The sequence below is a fragment of the Tachypleus tridentatus genome, chromosome 4 (genome assembly GCF_004210375.1).
Source record: "Tachypleus tridentatus isolate NWPU-2018 chromosome 4, ASM421037v1, whole genome shotgun sequence".
Lineage (NCBI taxonomy): Eukaryota > Metazoa > Arthropoda > Merostomata > Xiphosura > Limulidae > Tachypleus > Tachypleus tridentatus.
In genome coordinates, this window is record NC_134828.1 from 69,692,149 (window position 1) to 69,712,855 (window position 20,707).

Consider the following 20,707-nt stretch of genomic DNA (forward strand, 5'->3'; position numbering starts at 1 on the left):
TTTATATAGCATTATGATAATATTTGAAACAAGAAGTAGGGTTTAAAAAACAATAAGCTTGAAATATGAATGAAAGTTTAGAAGATATCCATTCATGCACCTTTTTTGGCAAACCATTTTTAAAATGCATACATTTAAACATAGTATGTGGGTTGTTAACATCTTGTGTTTCAACTTTGGCAAGTTAAACGTTTTGTATCTACCTGAAGATAAATAGCATGTGTTTATCTCTCGTCTGTTGACTGGTCAATTTTTTTATTTTTTATTTTTAACCTACTAATAAATAGCTTTTGCTTATCTTTAGCAGTGTTGGCTGATCAAGATGTTTACAATTCTAAATAAAGTTTGTATTTACCTTTGGGGTTGGCTGGACAAAATGTTTGTTCTTACCTGTAGCTTGTGATTTTCATCGGCAGTGTTGGCCGATTAAGCTGCTTGTTCTTACCTATTGGTAAACCGATTCTCAAATTAACTGACATTGGAAGAATATTATCTTGGCTTTTGTACGATTTTGCTATTGGTTTGTAATTCTGTTTGTTATTATTGGATCAAGTTTAATAGTTTCAATCATATGACAAATTCATCATGTTTTCAGTAAAAGATTTTAATTCAACTTTATGTAGAAAATTCGTTGTTATAATTTACATGCGATTTAACTTACAAACTTCAACTACATATTATTGAATTAAATTAGGGAAATTTAAAGCAGCACTAATATATCACAGAGAGCCAGAAGTAAGAAATTACCACCGGGTATAGTTGAGTAAAACATGATATTAGAACTGTGACAATCAGTCAGAAGAAACACTTGACGAGAAGCAGTTATAGCGACCAATGCCCACCAGTACTAGCGCAACCTATTAATTAATTGCTTTGATACACATTTTAAGAGGATTAAAAAAAAAGTAGTGCTTTTGTTTTCTAAATACAGTAGAGAAAAGTAGAATAAATATTTTCCGTATTAGATAATGTTTCTAATTTTAACCATTTTAGATATACGTTTTGTTAACAGTTCATACTAGCAATTTTCTGTGCAATAAATTATATCGAAGTGATACCTATTGTTGTAAACAGATGGCGCTAGACGTGATGGGCTGAAAATGTATAAGATAATGAATTGTTAAATCACAAAATTTTATAGGATTGAGCTCAAAATGTTGTTGAAAAAGAAGTTGGCATGAGCACCAGAAAGCTCTTGTTGTGTTATATACAATGATGAAATTTTAATTCATTAAAAAACTTATGACGTTGGAAGCCTGGAGAAGATACTGAGACGAAAAAAAAAGTTTGTCCTCTCCAACCCAAGAAACGACAGGGTTCAATTTGTAAACATTTTTCCACAAGTATCTTAGTATGTGTTATTTTAACATTTTAATTTGTACATATCTTTTTTTTTAGAAGAAAGTTGAATTATTTACATTATGAGAACAAAGTGAAATATGATTTTCAGTCAATTATTTCCTTTTCTTTAGTTACAGTTTGACATGCACGTTTCATTGTAACCTAAATTGTCCACACCTGAACTTTTTCTGCTATAATGCACCAGTTGGCATGATCATAATAAGATGATATAATATGCAGGTTTTCAACGTATCTTTCAATGAGAGAATCGAGTTCACCCTGGCGAAACACGTGATAATACCGATGGCATGTCATGACACCAGCATCGTCATGGTCCTGCAAGCTCTCTTGAGAACTCGACATTGACATAGATTTGTTTTGAATTACAGAACCAGTTGTGGTTTGTTTGGTAGTAAGAGTTTCTTTCTGTTTTTTAACTTCCAAAACAGTCTGATCAGTGTGTAGTATTTTGGGGATATCAGTTATTTCCACACTGACGTGCTTCTGGTCATTATCGTGTAAAAAATCAACAGAATGGTTAGATTTCTCAAGAACCGATGTCATTTTATTTGTTAAATCCACCGTGTCGTTTATTTCTTGAACTAATGTTTCTTTTTGGTTATAACCCAGTTTATTTTCCAATCTCATGTTTGGACTTTTCAATGTAAATGACTTTTTCATTTCTTGTTCATCTGTTGGGATAAGTTCTTCTAATTTTTTTTCCCCGGTTAAGACAGATCTTGTCATCTTACCACAACCACTTTCAATAACCTTTATCATCTGGACTTCACCTGTAATAGTCTCCAATACTGCACAGTTTTCAGTAGTATCTTCATTTATTCTATGGTCTACAATTGTGGCTTTCTCCTGTGCCTTAAGGTCTCCAACAGTTTGTTTGTTTTCAACTGTAACAGCCTCTAATATATCACTGTCTCTACTAGTATCGGCTATTACCCTTTTATCTGCAACTGCAATAACCTCCAATATGTTACTGCTTCCACCAGTATCAGTATTTCGATCTACTACTGTAACAGCTTCTTCCAATCTACGATCTCCATCTGCATCAGTTCCTGTTCTCTTGTCTTCATTTGTATCGGTTTCTATTACTGTTTGACCTACTTCTTCAAAGTCCTCTATATTCAGATCCGTAACTGTGATAGTCTTTGATGTATTTGGACCTTTGGTTTTCTCTCTTGGAAACTTAATGATGACAGGCTTTAGTGGCTTATTTTTTATCGTAATGTTTTTAGTTGTGGTCTGTTTTTCAACTGTGACACTTTCAGTTTTATGGCTGTTTTTCTCCTCAATTTTTATCTTTTTAACTATGATATCCTCTGATCTCAGTTTTTCAGCTGCAAGTCTTTCCTCTGACATGTCTTTATGTTGAGCTACCGTAGACAACGATTTTGTACCACATATCGGATTAGAAGCACCTGTTTCGAGCGAACATGCATTCACTTCGTTAAAGTTAAGCAAGTTGTATGGAAGTACGTTTCTTTCTGCATCTGTTGCACACTCGCTGTGATTTTCGGACTTCAAAACAACGGAAGAAATTCTCTTATTGTTACTTACTAATACGTTTTTTCTTCCTTCTTGAAAACTGATATAATCACTGGTATTATTTATACAGTTAATTGCATCATCAGCAAATGGAGAAATTTGCACAATGTTATCTTCAGAAAAGTCTTTTGGAATTTCACTCGATTTCATTGGTATTTTAATAATTTTCCTAAAATTTGACTATCGTATTCGTTCAAGCGACTTAAGTCTTCTAAAGGTTCGTTACGTTTTTGACCAGCACTATTTAATGATTTTATTGTAGTATTAATAGTAGTTTCACGAAACTCGTCTATGTTTAGCAGTCTAGGTAAAACATCTACGAACTTGTCGTTTCCATAAGATTCATTCTTGAAACCTTTCACCATGTTTATAGGGTTGCAGGTATCATTCTGAACTACATATGAAGCAATGTCGGAACTACCTGTAGGATTGATAAATCCAGCAGCATTACTCGATAAAGGAGAGAAAGAATATTTCCAATTAATGTTACAGTTTTCAAGCAATCTAATCTGATGCGGGCACTGTACTTTGATGTTATTTTTTAAACTTTGAAGATCACCAGAAACTTCTACGTTTTCACCCTTTACCTCCTCTTCATTTGTTGGTGTCTTCTGCTTCTCTTGAACTGTACCACCCGAAAATGATTTCAATGGCTGCTCAGAGGGGTTTGTTACAAGACCAAGACTTTCTGTATTTCTTGTTTGCTGTAATAGTGAATGTGACCAGCATTCTGGTTTAGGATCAGATTCGTTCTTCTTCTGACATGGCAAAGATCCTCTTGTTTGGCAAGAAACACTAACATCCAAATTCTTAATAAAATATTGGTCAACGGTATTATTAAGTGTATTTATATGAGACTCCTTTTTTCCGTTGTAGAATGATGGAATTGTTTCTTTTTCATCAAAGGTAAATACTTGCTTAGAGTGTAAGTTATGATCTGTGGATGTTTTATCTGCGATTAATTTAGGCGGAGAAAAATTGGGTGATTTTTCGACAGCTTCACATTCTCGAACGTAGATGTTTTTTTGGTTTGATGTGCGACTTTCATGTGTTGTGGTTTCCGGTATAGGCGAGGAATAGCTGTCTCTCTCCAAGGCACCTGCATTAATACTGGTTTGAGAAGACCTTTGGTCTCCATTAGGCCTAGAATAATGTAATCCTGAAGCAGAAAGTGGTGGCGAAGAGTCCGAGGTGTTTCCAGAACTATTAAGTAGGGTTAAAGGTGAAGCTTGAGCAGAGCGACTGCCAGTTCGAGAATGTTCTTTTCGCATCATCAGGGCTTCAATTTCGCTAGAACTCCGTTGGATAACTGAGATAATGGACTCCTCGCTGTCAACACTTGATTCACTCTGCACCCCATTGTTCTTCCGAGCTATAACTGACACTACAGACTCTTCACTGTCAACGCTGGTGTCGCTCTTCAAGCTCTCTCTACGGCTTGGACTTTGAGGGATACATTTAGTTCGCAAGCAGCCAACAGGTAATCCTTGGGACAATGAAGTTGACGATACACCAGACTGAAGAGTTGGAGTCAATTTTTTAGCTGTGTCTATACTTACACTACGTCTCACCTGTCCTTTCGTTAGCATGGAGACGCAAATATCGTTAGATCGATGAGCTGGTAACCTAGCGGTTAAATTTCCTGAAGAGAAGTTGTCATCTTTTTCTTGCCATCTGATTGCCTGGCCTCCATATCCCCAATAATCCATGACATCATCGTAATTGTCTTTGTCGGGTCGATTAGCACTAAAGGAATGGTCAGTAACGTTTAGTTCATTTTCATGTAACCATAAATTTTCCTCAGTTCCTATTCTATGCAGTTCAGGCATAGAATAATAGGAAGATAACCGGCTTTCTACTTTATCTTGTTCAACCTCAAAAATTCTTGCATCCGAATTTAATGCTTCATGATTGTTTTCAGTACTTGTTCTAGTGTTCCGATAATTTTTATTATCATTTTTGTTTTGAACAGCTTGTGGACTTGTTTTCGCAAGAGGTACATGGTTTTTAATATTTTTTCTCCGCATTTCTTCGCCAGTATAAATGTCATTCACTATATTGTGGAGAATATTAGCGTTGTCCGGTAGTGTTAGGGAAGAAGAGTTCTCCACATTAGTGGGAATGAAATCTGAGGGAAGTTTAGGAGGAACAATATTTTTTGCAGTATTTTTGTTTTCCTGACTTTTCATTTTATTTTTTTCTTTATCAGACAGAATGATGTTACCATTAGCAATATCGGAAACTGTGAATTTAGTAGAAACAATCTCGTCAGGTGCTGTTGACTCTGTTACACATGGAAGCTTTACTTTACTATACAAAGTATTGTCTACTAAACTTTTCAAGCTATCAAACCGCGCAACGCAGGACATGGTGGATCTCGATCGCACCAGGCCATTCTTTGTCACAGACTTCACGAGGTACTCACGTGGGTCACTGACCGTAGAGATTCTTTTCTGTATCTCGCTCATGGTATCTTTATCTGAAGTTCTCCTGCTGCGAAAGAAACTCGGTATGATGCTTAGTAGATCAGTCAAAGACCAGACTTTCTCTTCCTTCTTCTTCACGTGTTCTTCCTGCCTATCTTCACGTGAGATATCAGTGAAGTCATCTTCCTCTAAGTGACGTAGCTCTATACACATATCGACAGGCTCTTCAGAATCCTGACTTTCATTTCTGTTTAACTCCTCCTGAGGTTGCTGAGCGGGGGGAGTGGGAGGATTGCTCGACTCTGTGCTTTCAGAGAACCAAGGACGTCGACAAGAGCTGTAGAAGTACGACTTTGAAGTGCTATGTCCAGAGTAAGGTGAAGAGGGTACTGTTAACTTCTTAAAGGCACGTCGTATAAAACTGTAACATGTCTCGTTGGGGCTGGATAGCTCTGAGCTACTGCTCTCATTGTAGAGAATACCACTTCTCTGACTACTATACCTACTGTCAGTGGTTTTAAACCTGTTCTTTCGGCGAGGGACGTGCCCAAATGATGCTTCTGTGTCCGAGGGTGGTAAATAAGCATTGTAAACTAACAGATCGTCGTCACTTGTAGTTGTACTTGTCAGCTCCCGTTCTGCTGAAGAACCACGATCTGAATAAAAAGTTTAAATATCTAGTTTTTAACATTTAAAATTAACCACTAGTAACGCTTTACGATAATTCAAGCAAAAACTTTATATTTCAACAAATAAAAAAATCATTTGCTAAGAGCTGAAGTTCTTGTCAAAATGGAATAATTCAGAGAAAATAATCTAAAACTATAAACCATTCTCTAGAGATCAACTGCGCATTATACATAATCCAAGGCCTGAATGCGTTATTCTCGAGCAGAATAACGATAAATAATTTTGACAATTTCATTCTACAGTTCTGTATAAAAATGTTAAGAGAATATTTTATCCTTCCATTGCTAATTTTTTTCATGCCATTATGGAATTATTTACATTTAACACTATGGTAATGCTTCACTAATCCATGTTGACAACTACATGAGACAGGATGAGGGTTCTTATCATTCTTTAGAATTCCTGTACGAAAGGCATGCCATAAGGGTTCCGCTTAAATGAATATACTGATCAACCGGAGGATCTGAAATAGCTGCTATGATGCCTTATGCAATGTATTAACTGTTATGGAGCTAGCATATGGTACCAGTATTTGTTAGAAGAAATCAATTTTAATACCACTCCCTCACAAATAAATATTGATTTTTACTGATATTGATATTTTACTGTTTTTACAGTATGCAACGTTGCGTATTAAATTTTGTTCTGATACACTGACAATTATCTACATTTTTGGGTCGTAGCATAAGAACAAAATTACCAACAGCCCGCTTTTTGTAATTGGAAAAAGGTGTTATGGACAGATAAGTCCAACTTTAAAATATTTGATTCAAAGCACAGGTTGCAAGTCTGGCGGAAAAAAAAAAAAAGAGATGAAAGATATTTATTTTAACATATAGCACCTACGATGAAGCATTAGGCAGTGTAATGGCTTGGGTTGTTTTTCTGCTGAGACAACAGGAGATATTTGCAAAATAGATGAAATAATGGATTAGCGCACGTACTGGTGGTACTTGGGTATTATTGGTAAATGATTCTACTTCCACGAATATGGTGACCCCATATACTCATCCAACCTATACAAAAAATAATTAGCTTAGAAAGAAGCTGCTGAAGGCATTCAAATGATGCAATGACCCCCACAGAGTCCCAATTGAGTAGATCTGGGATTTGAGAAATCGAAAACTTGATAAATCAAAAGTGTCTTCCAAAGTAACGTCATGGGAGAGTATTAGAGACACTTGGAGTAAAGTTCCAAAGGGCACTTTAATTAAATATATTGCAATAATGTCAAAAAGATTGTGTGCAGTTATTAAAACAAAGAGGGGCACACAAAATATTAACTGTTTACTGAACTCAAGCACATCCACCGAGTTCCTGATTAATAAATGTTGATGTTTCACCTGTGATTAACCTTCCATTGTTCCTTGAAAGTAGCCTGAAATCTAATTTTGATTCTGTCTTAACATTTTTGCACAGTACTGTACATACATGAAAATACAATAAGTTATTTAAACTTGCACTGGCGAGTCATCTTACGTTAAGATTTATCAGTTCATTTTTAATTTTAAAAAAGTCATCTCAAAACACTACAAAACAACAAGATGAGGATAGAAGTATGTAAAACAAAGTATAGTAAAACCTCTTTTATGGCGCCAAATATTTTACTCAAGTAACTGTCATTCAAAGTTATACGTCAGACCTAACACCAAATGTAACTTATTAACTCCCTTAAACAATAAACCACACTGAAGAAAATTCACTGTGTCAAAGTTCATGAGAGCACGGTCAAAAGGTGTTTGAATCTCCAAGTCAAGATAATGTTTGAACAAAATATGGAATCGTGTTAAATTGTCTAACTTCTGAGGTGTTTCTTTAATCTTTAGTACAAGTTTCTTTAGTACATATTATGCAATGTACGCCATCAGTTTCTTCAGTAAAAGTTATCAGACACTACATCTTATAAATCTCCTCAATAGGTCATCAGAACTACACCGTATTTCCTTTTATAACAATATGTAATTAATGAGTTACAAGTTCTGGTAACGTCACAGTAAAACAGTTTGAATTTGTTTGTCTTTCTTTTGTTGCTTTCTTTATCACTATCAGACAGGTGGTAATAGTGACTAGGTAGGGATGGCTCAGATTCTTTATCGAAATGGTTTTCTTAATATTTTCATGGGTCATCAGAAGTTTACAATACTATACATTGTTTCCTTTTATTATACTATCTATGTAATGACTGAGCCACAAGTTCTCGGAATATCTCTAAATATCACAGCAAAGAAATATGAATTTATTTTTCTTCATTGTTTTATTACCTAACTCAAAAACCAAAACAATGGCGTCAACCAATTTCACTGAGGCGATATAAAAGTGGATCCTCCGTTTGAAACTATAAGTATTATTCATAACTGATAGTAACTTTTAGTAAATCATAATTCTAATATAAACAATGGTATCATTACCCTTCAAAGTTTGTTAGATTAAAAAAGAAATTTTGTGTTCTCTTGAAAAGTTTAAGTACAGGGTGAAACAGAAATGAACAGTCAATAATAGGTAAACAATAAATATCAGTTTCAACCGAATTGTATTTAGAACTTCTTATGTCTACTGAAACACTGCATTAAAAGACACGATACAAACAATATAGTAGTGATGGCATTTGTATCATCCCTATGCAAGCAAGCATTAAAACATAATACATACAACATTCAATCACTGCTGAATTTAATTAATCATATTTTTGTCTGTTAATATTCTACTATACTGGAAACCCGTCCTCTTATGTAGAAATGATGAAAATGGCATCCATACTTTTTTTGTGTATGGTTTTTCAAGGACTGATATTAACCATCCCTACATTTACTTCCTTTTCTGTTTTGTTTTGTTTTTTTTAAGTTTTTTGTTACATATGTGGTACATTTCGTAACTTGTACTGGAAGAATATATAACTACACGTTTCTGTAGTACGAGTTATATAAACGCTGCGAGACTAATCTTTCTCCCTAATCATACTTTGTACAGCTAAGCAATGGCCCCTTAACGACGAGAGTTAATTCACCACAACGCAGTTAAGGATGTTGATGGTTAAATACTTGCTATAAAACTACATACCCATGAACCATATGGTAATGTAATGCTATTTTTCAACACTGTTAATGACTGACAGCTTGTCCATGAGGCATCAGTTAGTCGTGAATCACGAGGTTATATAATGTTCTTTTAAACATTATTAGGGACCGAGCATCTATGTACTATGCGACACTAATTATCCATGAAATATAATGCTATATAATATTCCTTTTCAACATTGTTTAGGACCGAGCACCTATCTCCTATAAGACGCCAGTTATCCACGAAGTATAATGGTATATATACAATGTTCATTTTCAATATTAAAGGTTAAAGACCTGTCTGCTGCAAGTAGTGCTTACTCATTAGCTACCATATTAAATTATATATCATGTACTCCCTCTGCAGCTATTTGTTAGAAAATTAAAAGCTAATTACTAACTATAAGAACACTCATATGGCTTAGTATTAAAATTAACTAATTACCACAAAATAAGAGTTACCGACTAATTGTAAAGTTAAAGAATGCTTTATTTCAGCATTGTTAAAAGTTGAGTGTTACGGTTACCTAGCTAACGACAAACTGTAAGATTATAGAATGCTCACTGGTATCATTGTAAAAAATTAAGTGTTAAAGTTAACTAGTTATCATGAGGTACAGCTGTCGATTGACTGTAGAGATAAATAATGCTTACTTTCAGTATTGGTAAGGGTTGAGTGTTAAAGTTATCTCGCTACCACAAAGTAACGGTGCCTGACCAACTCTGAGATGACTGTCAATATTATTAAGGGTTTATCAATTAAGTTATCCATCTGTGACAAGACTAACGTTTTGAACATAAAACATGACATCTTCTCAGTTCCATGATACCTAATAGGTGCAGATTATAAATTATCAATAGTAATTAATACTTTACGAAATACAATGCTCGTGATAAATAAAATATTTAGAAACCAAGGTGATTTTTAAATTACTGTTTTGAGTGTAATATTTTTGGTTAGTTTTTCTGAGTAAAATCCTCACCTTCACTGCTGTTTGTCACAGGTTGATGCCAAGGCACTAGCACGTCTTGAGAATCGAACTAAGGCAGAATAGAAACAAGAACGTAATTTTTCATAATATAATTTAAAATGGTACAAACAGTAAGAACCGTTTGGAAAATTTTAATATTTATTAATTTATAATGCCAATTTCTACTGGTTGGAATAAAGACAAAGTAAAATTCTATTGTGTAATGTTATATGGAATTTTTCTCTAATTGTGTAGTGCCATCTGCGTGAAGATGGTTATGTAACCTAAACATGCAAAAATATACGTTTGTTTTTTAATTTCGCGCAAAGCTACACGAGGGCTATCTGCGCTAGCCGTCCCTAATTTAGAAGTGTAAGACTAGAGGGAAGGCAGCTAGTCATCGCCAACTCTTTTTCCAACGAATAGGGGAATTGACCGTTACATCATAATGCCTCCACGGATGAAAGGGCGAGCATGTTTGGTGTGACGGGGGTTCGAACCCGCTACCCTCGGATTACGAGTCCAGTGTCTTAACCACCAAGCCAAAAATATAAGTAATTCTATAAAAATCCCGGAAAATACAAAAAAGTTTATTGCAATGTTAAGATTTCTGAGACATGATTCAGCAAAGTGGGTTTCACTGATAAAAAGCTAATTTAATACACAGTACCGATGACTTTATTATTATTATTATTTGCGCATTGACCGAGTACTTTTTAAATGTAAAAGGTATAACATTCTATATTTATAATATGTGTAATTCAGAATTAGAACAAAATTAGACTAAGGCTTATTAACATATTTTTTTATTCTGGAAATGTAGCAATATACTTACTTATTAATTACGGTAAACATGATTATACGTAAATGTCTTAAATATTCGAGTATACGATTGTATTAACAACACCAATTGAGGACAAATCGAATGGTATATTTTGATGTTTTCTAGGCTATTCCCGTAATAAATATCTGTTTGAAAAATATGCTTGAATATGGGTTAATACCCTCAAAATTATCAGCTTCACTCTCTTGTATGTTTCTAGATTGTATGTGGCTTTTATCTCATTCGTCAGTATTTCCTCCTTAAATGCATTTCAAAACATTATTATTGTTATTGTAAATGAAGGGCTAATATTAAAATGTATTTATATAAATTGTTTGTTAGTTCTTTTTAATTTCGCGTAAAGTTACACGAAGGCTAGTCATCATCACCCACCGCCAGCTCTTGGGCTACTTTTTTATCAACGAATAGTGGGATTGACTGTCACATTATAACGCCCCTAAAGCTGAAATGGCGAGCATGTTTGGTGTGATGGGGATTCGAAACTCGCGACCCTCAAATTACGAGTCGAGCGCTCTAACCACCTGGCCAAGACATACATTGGAAAATGATCAAAGTGCTTGATGTTACTACATTACAATTAATTACTAAACTATAATAATCAGTTGTCATCATGCATATAAAACAATGTCATTTTCCACTGAAAGTTTACATCATTCTTTATTGACCTCAAGATGTACTTATACAGGAGTGCTTATGCACTCTCAATGAAATATTATTATAACATAGCAAATTAACCTTGTTTCCAGTTGTATGTACAATAATACATACGTTACACACGGAATAATTTCAGCTCATTGAAACTGCACTCAAAGAAACTGTATTTATTACCAAATACGTAATTAGATGGTGATATAAGGTTTTAATACGAAAATAGAACTTACTTTCCGATTATTCTGCTCCATGGCCCATACAGTTATCATTACTTTGCCACCTATCCTCACAATTCGAGCCAGTTCTTGAAGTGCCCTCACGCGGCGTTCAGTAGTAGCAAAATGGTGTATAACAGCTATTGATATTACGGCATCAAAGCTTTCGTCACGGAATGGTAACTGGTGGTTGTCACATACGAGAGCTTCGTGGCCTTTCTTCCCAGCAGTCTGGAGCATGGAACTACATCGATCAACTCCCACTTTGTACACCTCGGAATTGATGTCTAGATATTTTCCATTTCCACAGCCTGGAAATTAATTGTAAATGTACTGGTATATAGCGGTGATAAATACCCTCATCCCCCCAAATAACAAAAAACAAGTTTGTAACTACCAGAATGAAGGCGTTTTGATGATCCTAAACTGATGACATAATGCCAAGTAATTATCCACATGAAATAGGTAAATCCAAAACACGAACATAGGAACAACTCTTTGTGTCAAATAAACTGATGCTAAATCATATCTTTATTTTTATGGCTTGATATTTGACTTTTTTTTTTTTTGTCAAAACCATTTCAATATTCTCCTAGTATTATCTGAATGTGTGGTTTCAAGGAGAAATAAAAGTAAACTTGAAGAGAGTTTTGTTCAAAATAATTTTGAACAAATACCTTACAGGGTCTCCTTTTTCAAATGTGAGAGATGACACTTCACACTGTTTTAACCTATGGGAGCTACCTCTTCACATAAAACTATGATAGATACCACTTCACACAACTCTAAACCGTAGTAGATAATACTTCATACTGTTCTAACCTCTGGGAAATGTCACTTCACACTATTCCAAACTTTTGGATGTGCCATTTCACACTAAATCCTTGAATTCGCAAACTTAACTAAAATAAAAAAAGAGGATGGTATTGAAAGTTAAGCAACTTAAACAAATAAACGACCACAATTTTATTAATTAAAGGAATTTATGGAAAAACAAGCTTAATTTATTTGATGTATTTTATAACTGGTAATGCAACTCAACAACTAATGGTAATCAGACTAAATCTTAAATAAATTTTGAAGGTTTCCTGACTGACTTAGTTTATACTCTTGAATTGTTTTAAGTAACAATATATTCGACCATAAACATTTATACACACATTAATTGGCAAGTTGAAATATCTTTTAAATAGTTTGATCTTACCTTTAAATACTATAGTCATTTTCGTTAAGCTACGTTTTAAACACCGAATGTTAAAAATATGGACTTTCCTCATACTTTTCTATCATGTGCATGACGAGAAAATAGTAAAAGAAACATAGTTTCATTTGTGTAAGAAATAAGCTATTAGAGGGCTCACAGTTGCAGACTCTCGAGGGAATATATTCCCTAAAGCATCCTCTTTAACTCACGTTAAACTATGTTAGTATCGCTCAACGTAGACATTTATTAACCTCTCCAATATTTATATGAGAAGTACATTTTAAATGACTGGTAGTTATTGATGACAACATGAAGTGGAAGCTAAGGAGGTAAACAATTTGAAGTTCCTTAGCCTACAACATACAAGGTGTTAATAACCTAAAAGTTCATTCACTCAATATGACTTGTGAACCTTCCTCTGTCACGACTGATGTATCAGGCAAAAATAAGAGTTAGTAATTATGTTTCATAAGTTAAGAAATGCCGTATAGTTAATAAAACACGTGAAATTACGAAACACATTACCTAACTTTAACAGATATTGTGAAGTTAATAAAAGCATACACAGTAACAAAAAAAACCTAACCTAACATTCACAAATATTGTAAATTTAATAAAAATATGTATGTATTTACCAAACACACAACTTTAACAGGTATCACGAAGTTAATCATTTAACCCTCACTCCCGAGAGTTGCAAATACATATATACAGATTTCGCTTCTTTAAATGTCAAAGTGTAGAACAGTTAAGTATCAACGATTTAATGGATTATAAAGATAAATATCACAGAGCACTAAGAATGTTTATTACAACATGAACATTGCAGTTACAACAGTGCTTGGGATTAATTATTTACATAGTTACATTGTTCACCACAAGAGGTCGCTCAATACCACATGCTCGATCTTAATATTTTCTTTGCTCTGAGTAGATGTTTTAACCCAAATAACTTACGCTTCATCATAAGTTTTACAGAACTATATATATTGTTCTGAAGATAAACAAAACTCATAATAAGGCTGCACCTCTCTATATAAAACAATCAACTGTTCTCAGTTATATGCCGATTTAAATAAATGTGTTTATTAGAAAAATGTAACTTGAATTAGCATTCTACTAAACTTACCATTTAATACATACAATTTCTTAATTTGTAAACATACTTACAGCAAGCACCTACATTTTTTTATATATTAAAAAGTTTTTTCATCATAAGTACAGCATTTTAACACAGCTTCAAAACTTTAATAGAAAATTTAATCCACTTACAAAAAAACATAAAAAGAAGTTAAACTTCCAGATACAAACATTAACTTTTATTCGCTGCTAGTTATCATAAATATTTCTAAAAGCATAAAGGTTAAGCAATAGTATCTTTATCTATTTTTTTTAATAACATCTACGATAATATTATTGTGAAAATGATAACAACAAGAACAAAGTTTGAAACTGAGATGATTGTTACTGAAGTGCTGTACGTGTAAGTACAGCTTGTCCAGCTTTTACTGTAAGTAAAAACATGATACCAAAGAGAGAACTGATTAGATTTTATTTTCCGTTTGCTTTTTGTTTCTTGTTTTTTGTAATATATCTATACACACACACACACACTATTATATATGTTTTGTTTTGAATTTCGCGCAAAGCTACTCGAGGGCTATCTGCGTTAGCCGTCCCTAATTTTGCAGTGTAAGACCAGAGGGAAGCCAACTAGTCATCACCGCCAACTCTTGGGCTACTCTTTTACCAACGAATAGTGAGATTGACCGTAACATAATAACGCCCCCACGGCTGAAAGGGCGAGCATGTTTGGTGCTACAGGGATTGTGTGTGTGTGTGTGTGTACCGTAATTATTCGGGGAATATATTTGAATGTTAATAATTTAATGAAGCTATAAAATATAGTATGTTTTTCATGTGGTTATCCTTGCACCCCAATGGCACAACTGCATGTCTACGGATTCACACCGCAAGAAACCGGTTTTCGATATCTGTGGTGGACAGAGCACAGGAAGTCAACGGTGTAACAATGTGTTTAATTCTAAATAAAAGAAATCGTTATTCCATTTCTTTTAGACTACACAAATTAAAAACGTACATTAGTTTTCAACTGTTTTTGATTTTCTTTCTCTATGTTCTTTTCCCGTTCACCGCCAGTTTTCATTAGACTTTAATTACTTTTCAAAAATACAACTGTGGCATGCATAACTTTTTGATGACAATCAAACTTCTGACTCCCAGCTTCAACTTTACGGCAGAATTAGAAGGTAATTCTGTACTATGATATCTGAAATAAAAGTCAATATAGTTTTTCTAATGCTGAATTATCTGCACTTTATTTTGTCTTTGACTTATTATTGAGTTAGTGTTATTCTCGCTCGAGTAATTGTTCGCCACCTTCCAAAACTAGTTTGCGAAGAGAAAACACCTTGTCTAAAAATATGTCATTTCGCTTTTCACGAAATATTTCTTACAATTAGCTGAAGAGAAATATTTTTCGTTTTATTTAATTCAATTATAACGACTATCACTGAACGAGCCAACGTTCACGTGCATGATTTATTTCTTTGCATTATCACTCGTTTCTGACAGTGTTCCATAATTATTTTTAACTAATAATTCGTCCACAGTTCCAACTGTCACAGTTGTTTCTTTGTCCACCAAACGAAGACAGTGAAATATCCTTATAAAATTAGAAGGGTGTAGTAACGTTATTTTATAAAACAAACAGTGGCATAGCAGTATGTTCGTGGACTAACACGCTAAAAACCAGGTTTCAATACCCGTGGTGGGCAGAGCATAGATAACCCTTTGTAATCACAAAGCTACACAAACAGCCTTTCTTATATTATAAATAAAATTTATAATGATAGGTTTTCCAGGTTGTAGAAACATAACCTCGCGGCACATTCTTTATTTCCAACATGCAATTTAATCTGTAGCAATCCATTTGTTTATTTTTTTCTGTTGCATTATAGAAGGCCATATAAACGTACTTGGTTTCCGTATATCTATAGTGATGGGCAAGTTAAGGTTGTTTTGTTTGCGTCAAACAAAATGACCAACATTTCCGTCTCAGGAAATGGGTAAAAACATCAAGCAGTTGCTAGGATACCATTGCCTTAGGAACAACGTTGACTTGGAATCATTTTACTGGAGGCAATCAACATGAATTTTCTGTTCTTCAGATGGTGCATTTCCTGTTTTACAAACTAAGTGCGCATTTAAAGTTTCCACGTGAATCACATGAAATATCAAAGTTTTGCATCAAATCTACGGTTATTAAACAGATAATGCAATGATTTAATTAAACTGTTACGTTCGTCTTTATCATAATGTTGTTTATAAAGTGAATAGTGGCGTTGGCATACGCGCGTGAATATATTTAGCCTGCACGTAAGCATGCTTTTACTTCAGAATTACGCCGAGAAAAAGAAAATCACTAATATATATTTTGAGCTGGAAACTTCACGTATAGTCAGAACCATTTTACTCGGAACAAAACCAGTAGGGAATAGATTTGAAAGTCTTTCCTGAAAAGAAACAGATATATAAAGTGCGCTTATTAAATCACAAGTAAAAAAAACACGTGTAATTGTAATAATAATAAAAAACAAATGTATAAAAGTAACAAAACGTGTAATTGTAATAATAAAAAACAAATGTATAAAAGTGCGTTTATTAAATCAACAGTAAAAAACGTGTTATTGTAATAATACTAATGAAATAAATGTATAAAAGTGCATTTATTAAATCAAAAGTAAAAAAAATGTGTAACTGTAATAACAATAAAAAGTTTGTATTTTTACTTTATATTAAGTAAAAGCAATCGAATTTAGTATAATCCTACCAACAATAAAAGCAGAAAAAACCAAGATAAAGTGCTTCCAGCTTACAGAGAAAAGTCTTTTTTTTTTTTTGTATCGTTGGTCCATTTTATGTTTCAAATTGTGTTTTCAGATACCTTGACTTTCAATCAATTTCTGAAACTTACGAGCTTGCTACGAGTTCCTTATTTAACTTTCTGTATAAATTCACGTGTTTATACTTAATGTTCATATTTAATATGAAATCACATGGAGTTATTTACTACGGATACTTAGGCATTTAATAACAAAGTCATTCCCATGTTTCAATAAATGAGGCACAAACGCTTAGTTCGGACATACTGAACTGTTCGGATAAAAACTTATATATACGCATTTTATGGTACTGTATGTGGCTATAACTAGAGAGACAAAAGAAAAAACGTAACGAAAAACAAATTCCTACGCAATATTTTGGTTACTGTATAGATGGACTTTACCCACCTACTAAAGTTCCGTTCATAATACTTTTGTGGTCATCATTTCTCCCTGAGTCAAGTGGGGATAGCATGCTCGGACTGATATCCGGAGGTCCATTGTTCGTAAACCGTTGCCGTAAAAACTGCACTTCTCACTTTGGGGCTATGGGTTTGCTATAAGAGTAACAATGAATCCCCTCTATTTAGCGAAACAAGAGTAGCCTAAACATTGGCGGTAGGTACTGTTAACTAGCTACCTTCTCTCAAGTCTATCAGTTTAAAACTGAGGACTAGTATAAACAGAGGGTTCTCTGAATAGCTTTGCACGAAAATTCTAAGCCAAACAAATGTTAACTATTTCAAAATATAGCAAATATTATACTACTAATGGCATGACTTCTTCATCGGTAAATATTGTTGTGTCCCAAGCCTGGCCTAATAGTTAGCATGCTCGGATTTTGAATCAAAGGATACATAGTTCTCTTCTCTTTACCACAAAAACTGCCCTCAAAACTTTGAGGCAGTAAAAGCCTGATAACGTATGGGTATCATAATTACAGTGCTAATTTATTTCCATCGAATAAAGGCCGTACTTAAAGACTTAACAAATGTTAGGCCTAAAAATAAAAGTTAACTTACAGATTTTGGTGTTCGCGATTAAAATTATTTTGTAATATTATAAAAAAATCCTGTATTTAAAGAAGCACTGTTCCAGTTAAAATATTGGTTCGACCACAAATGTTTTACGAGTGTCTTAATATATTATAAAGAGAAACCCTGCATGAATAATGACAGTTTAGTTTCCTTAATTTATATATAATGAGCTTATATTTTCTCATTGTTGACTTTTTTGAGACACTGTAGGCCTAACACTGGCCTAAAATTGTTAATCCAGGAGAAAAGGTGTTGTAGGTCCCTTCTGAAAGTTGGAATCACTAAACCTAACGTGTAAGAATAGTATTTAGAGCATTTTCCATTAGGCATTCTTCCGAGATGAAATACAGAAGTGCTCCAGTGCATGACAACTACATCCTTCTGTTCTTGCTCTAAGATGAGCATCTGAAAGGAGGATATCTTGTTTAAAATATTCTTAACGTGATGTATGTGGATATTATGATGTACCGTATTTTCCGGTTAATAAGCCGAATCGCCGAATAAGCCGAGGCCAATTTTCAGCTCTGAAAATGAGGGTTTTTGCTTATTACCGCCCAATAAGCCGAAGCCATTTTTAAGAAGTGACAAGTTTCTTCAAAATGATTTCTTAGTCTCGTTTCAGCGTCAGCATGCATGTTGTGTGTGATCATTGGCGTTCTGTAGTGAAGCAGAACGTGTCGTATTGAGACAGAGATGGAATCAATATGTCATTCGTTATTGGCTCCACTCACTGTAATTAGGTAACCAATGAAATTCCAGAAACAACGTTTCACTGTAGTCTTAACGTGCTTTGCTGATTGGACAAAATTACCGCCTATGGTAATTTTCAAAAGAAAAACATTTCCTAAGAAGAAGAAATTTCCGAAAGGAGTGATCGGCCAATAAGCCGACCCCCAAAAATCAGGTCCAAAATTTAGGGCCAGAAATTCGGCTTATTAGGCGGAAAATACGGTATATTCCTACCTGAGGAACAAAGTGTTTTAACGAGGTTACATATAATATTTGCTTCTACACTAGCTATAATTCCAATCTAAAGATTACCTTGAAAATATCGAACTAGATTTCTGGAGAATTAAAAATCAAAAATTGTGAACTAGTTTACAGAAAGCGAGACTCAAACTAAAGTGAGATAACTGGAGGTTCAATATATATAACTTGTTCTTAAGTAAAAAATATAAAGATTACTTCGTGACTGATTCAAAGATTTTAAGCACACACTTACACTGTCGGTGGAGAAACTCTCCAGAAAAAATATTCAATCCCTGAGTTTGTTTGTTTGTTTTGAATTTCGCGCAAAGCTACTCGAGGGCTATCTGCGCTCTAAGACTAGAGGGAAGACAGCTAGTCATCACCACCCACCGCCAACTCTTGGGGTACTCTTTTACCAGCGAATGGTGGGATTGACCGTCACATTATAACGCTCCCACGGCTGAAAGGGCGAGCATGTTTAGTGCGACCGGGATTCGAACCCGCAATCCTCGGATTACTACGATTTCAGTGTACAATATCTGCGCTGGTATAATTTAGGGTTTTTGTTCCACCAATGTTATGAATATTAACTGAATCTGTCAGTTTACAAAGTTAAGGAATGTCTATGTTAGTAAATACACGCTTAGCAAACTAAATTTTCTTAACTACTGAAGATAATACATCAACACGAAAATAGATAGATATCTTGCCAATGGTAACTGACAACACAGATGTGTAAGATACGAGGCAGCTACACAAGTACCTAAACTTTTATTTAAATAATGTTGGAAATTACAATTAAGATTGTTAAAAATGAAGTATGAAAATACGACACTCACTGTAAGTACATTATACGTCATTTGTACAAGTATTCTAATTTGTGACCTACGAATATGAAAAGCAGCTGTAAAAGTCAAACAAGAATAAGAAACAACGAGATTCTTGAAAATCTTCTTTTGGTAATCTGACCGTCTTCGTTCTCTAATTAGCTTAGATTTGTTTCATTATTACCTGCATGACACGGACAGTTTCAGTATTAAACATCAAACATGTCCTGTTTAATACTGAATAAAATAAATCAACTTTAAATTGAGGAAAGCATCTTTATTGATAAAATACTTTCAGGTTTTCCAATGATCATTAGTTTGATTCCTTTAGGGCTAGTTTTTTACGTATGATGAAAGATCTGAAAAAAATATTGCGACAACATAGCATCTGACTATATCTTACGGTCTCGTTTCCCAAGTTTTAAATAATCTCCAACGTTCACCAGATAGGCGTTGAACATGGTGAAGAAAGTTGATCGGAAAATGATAATACATACTACAAAAGTTCCGGATAAATGTTCTTTCTCAGGTGCATGCGTATTCACAAGTTATGTGACTCAGCACACAACCATAACTCTAGGTGTTTGAAGTGCTCTTGGTGATATTTTATTTAGTTATTACGGCTTCGGATATAATGTGGATTTTGTTATACAAAGGAATATGTCCGATTACAAGCTATTTACATGTAACAGTAAAAGCTCTCGTGTTTATTTTGCACGCAACAACAGGCTATGAATAACAAATACTGTACATTGGATATTAATATGATTTCAGTGTAGCCTGTCCAGTCCTTTCACAGTCAGTTGTCTCGGAAATTAGAGAACTGAAAAGTGACTTGTACTCAATTTCTGTTTTAGTAAAAAACGACAACACTGACACTAATAAGAATTGGTTTGGTTTGTTTTGAATTTCGCGCAAAGCTACACGAGGGCTATCTGCGCTAGCCATCCCTAATTGTGCAGTGTAAGACTAGAGGGAAGGCAGCTAGTCATCACCGCCCGCCACCAACTC

At 34.2% G+C, this 20,707-nt stretch overlaps 1 pseudogene across 1 annotated transcript in view; it reads right to left on the bottom strand.

Moving 5' to 3' along the window:
• Window positions 1–588: 588 nt before the first annotated feature.
• LOC143249383 (uncharacterized) overlaps window positions 589–20,707 on the bottom strand; it is a 72,052-nt pseudogene continuing 51,933 nt past the window's right edge. The window contains exons 3-5 of the transcript XR_013027751.1: window positions 11,770–12,065; window positions 10,057–10,114; window positions 589–5,983 (exon numbers count right to left, since the gene is read on the bottom strand). The product of XR_013027751.1 is annotated as an uncharacterized LOC143249383 (transcript). The remainder of the gene's footprint in view (window positions 5,984–10,056; window positions 10,115–11,769; window positions 12,066–20,707) is intronic.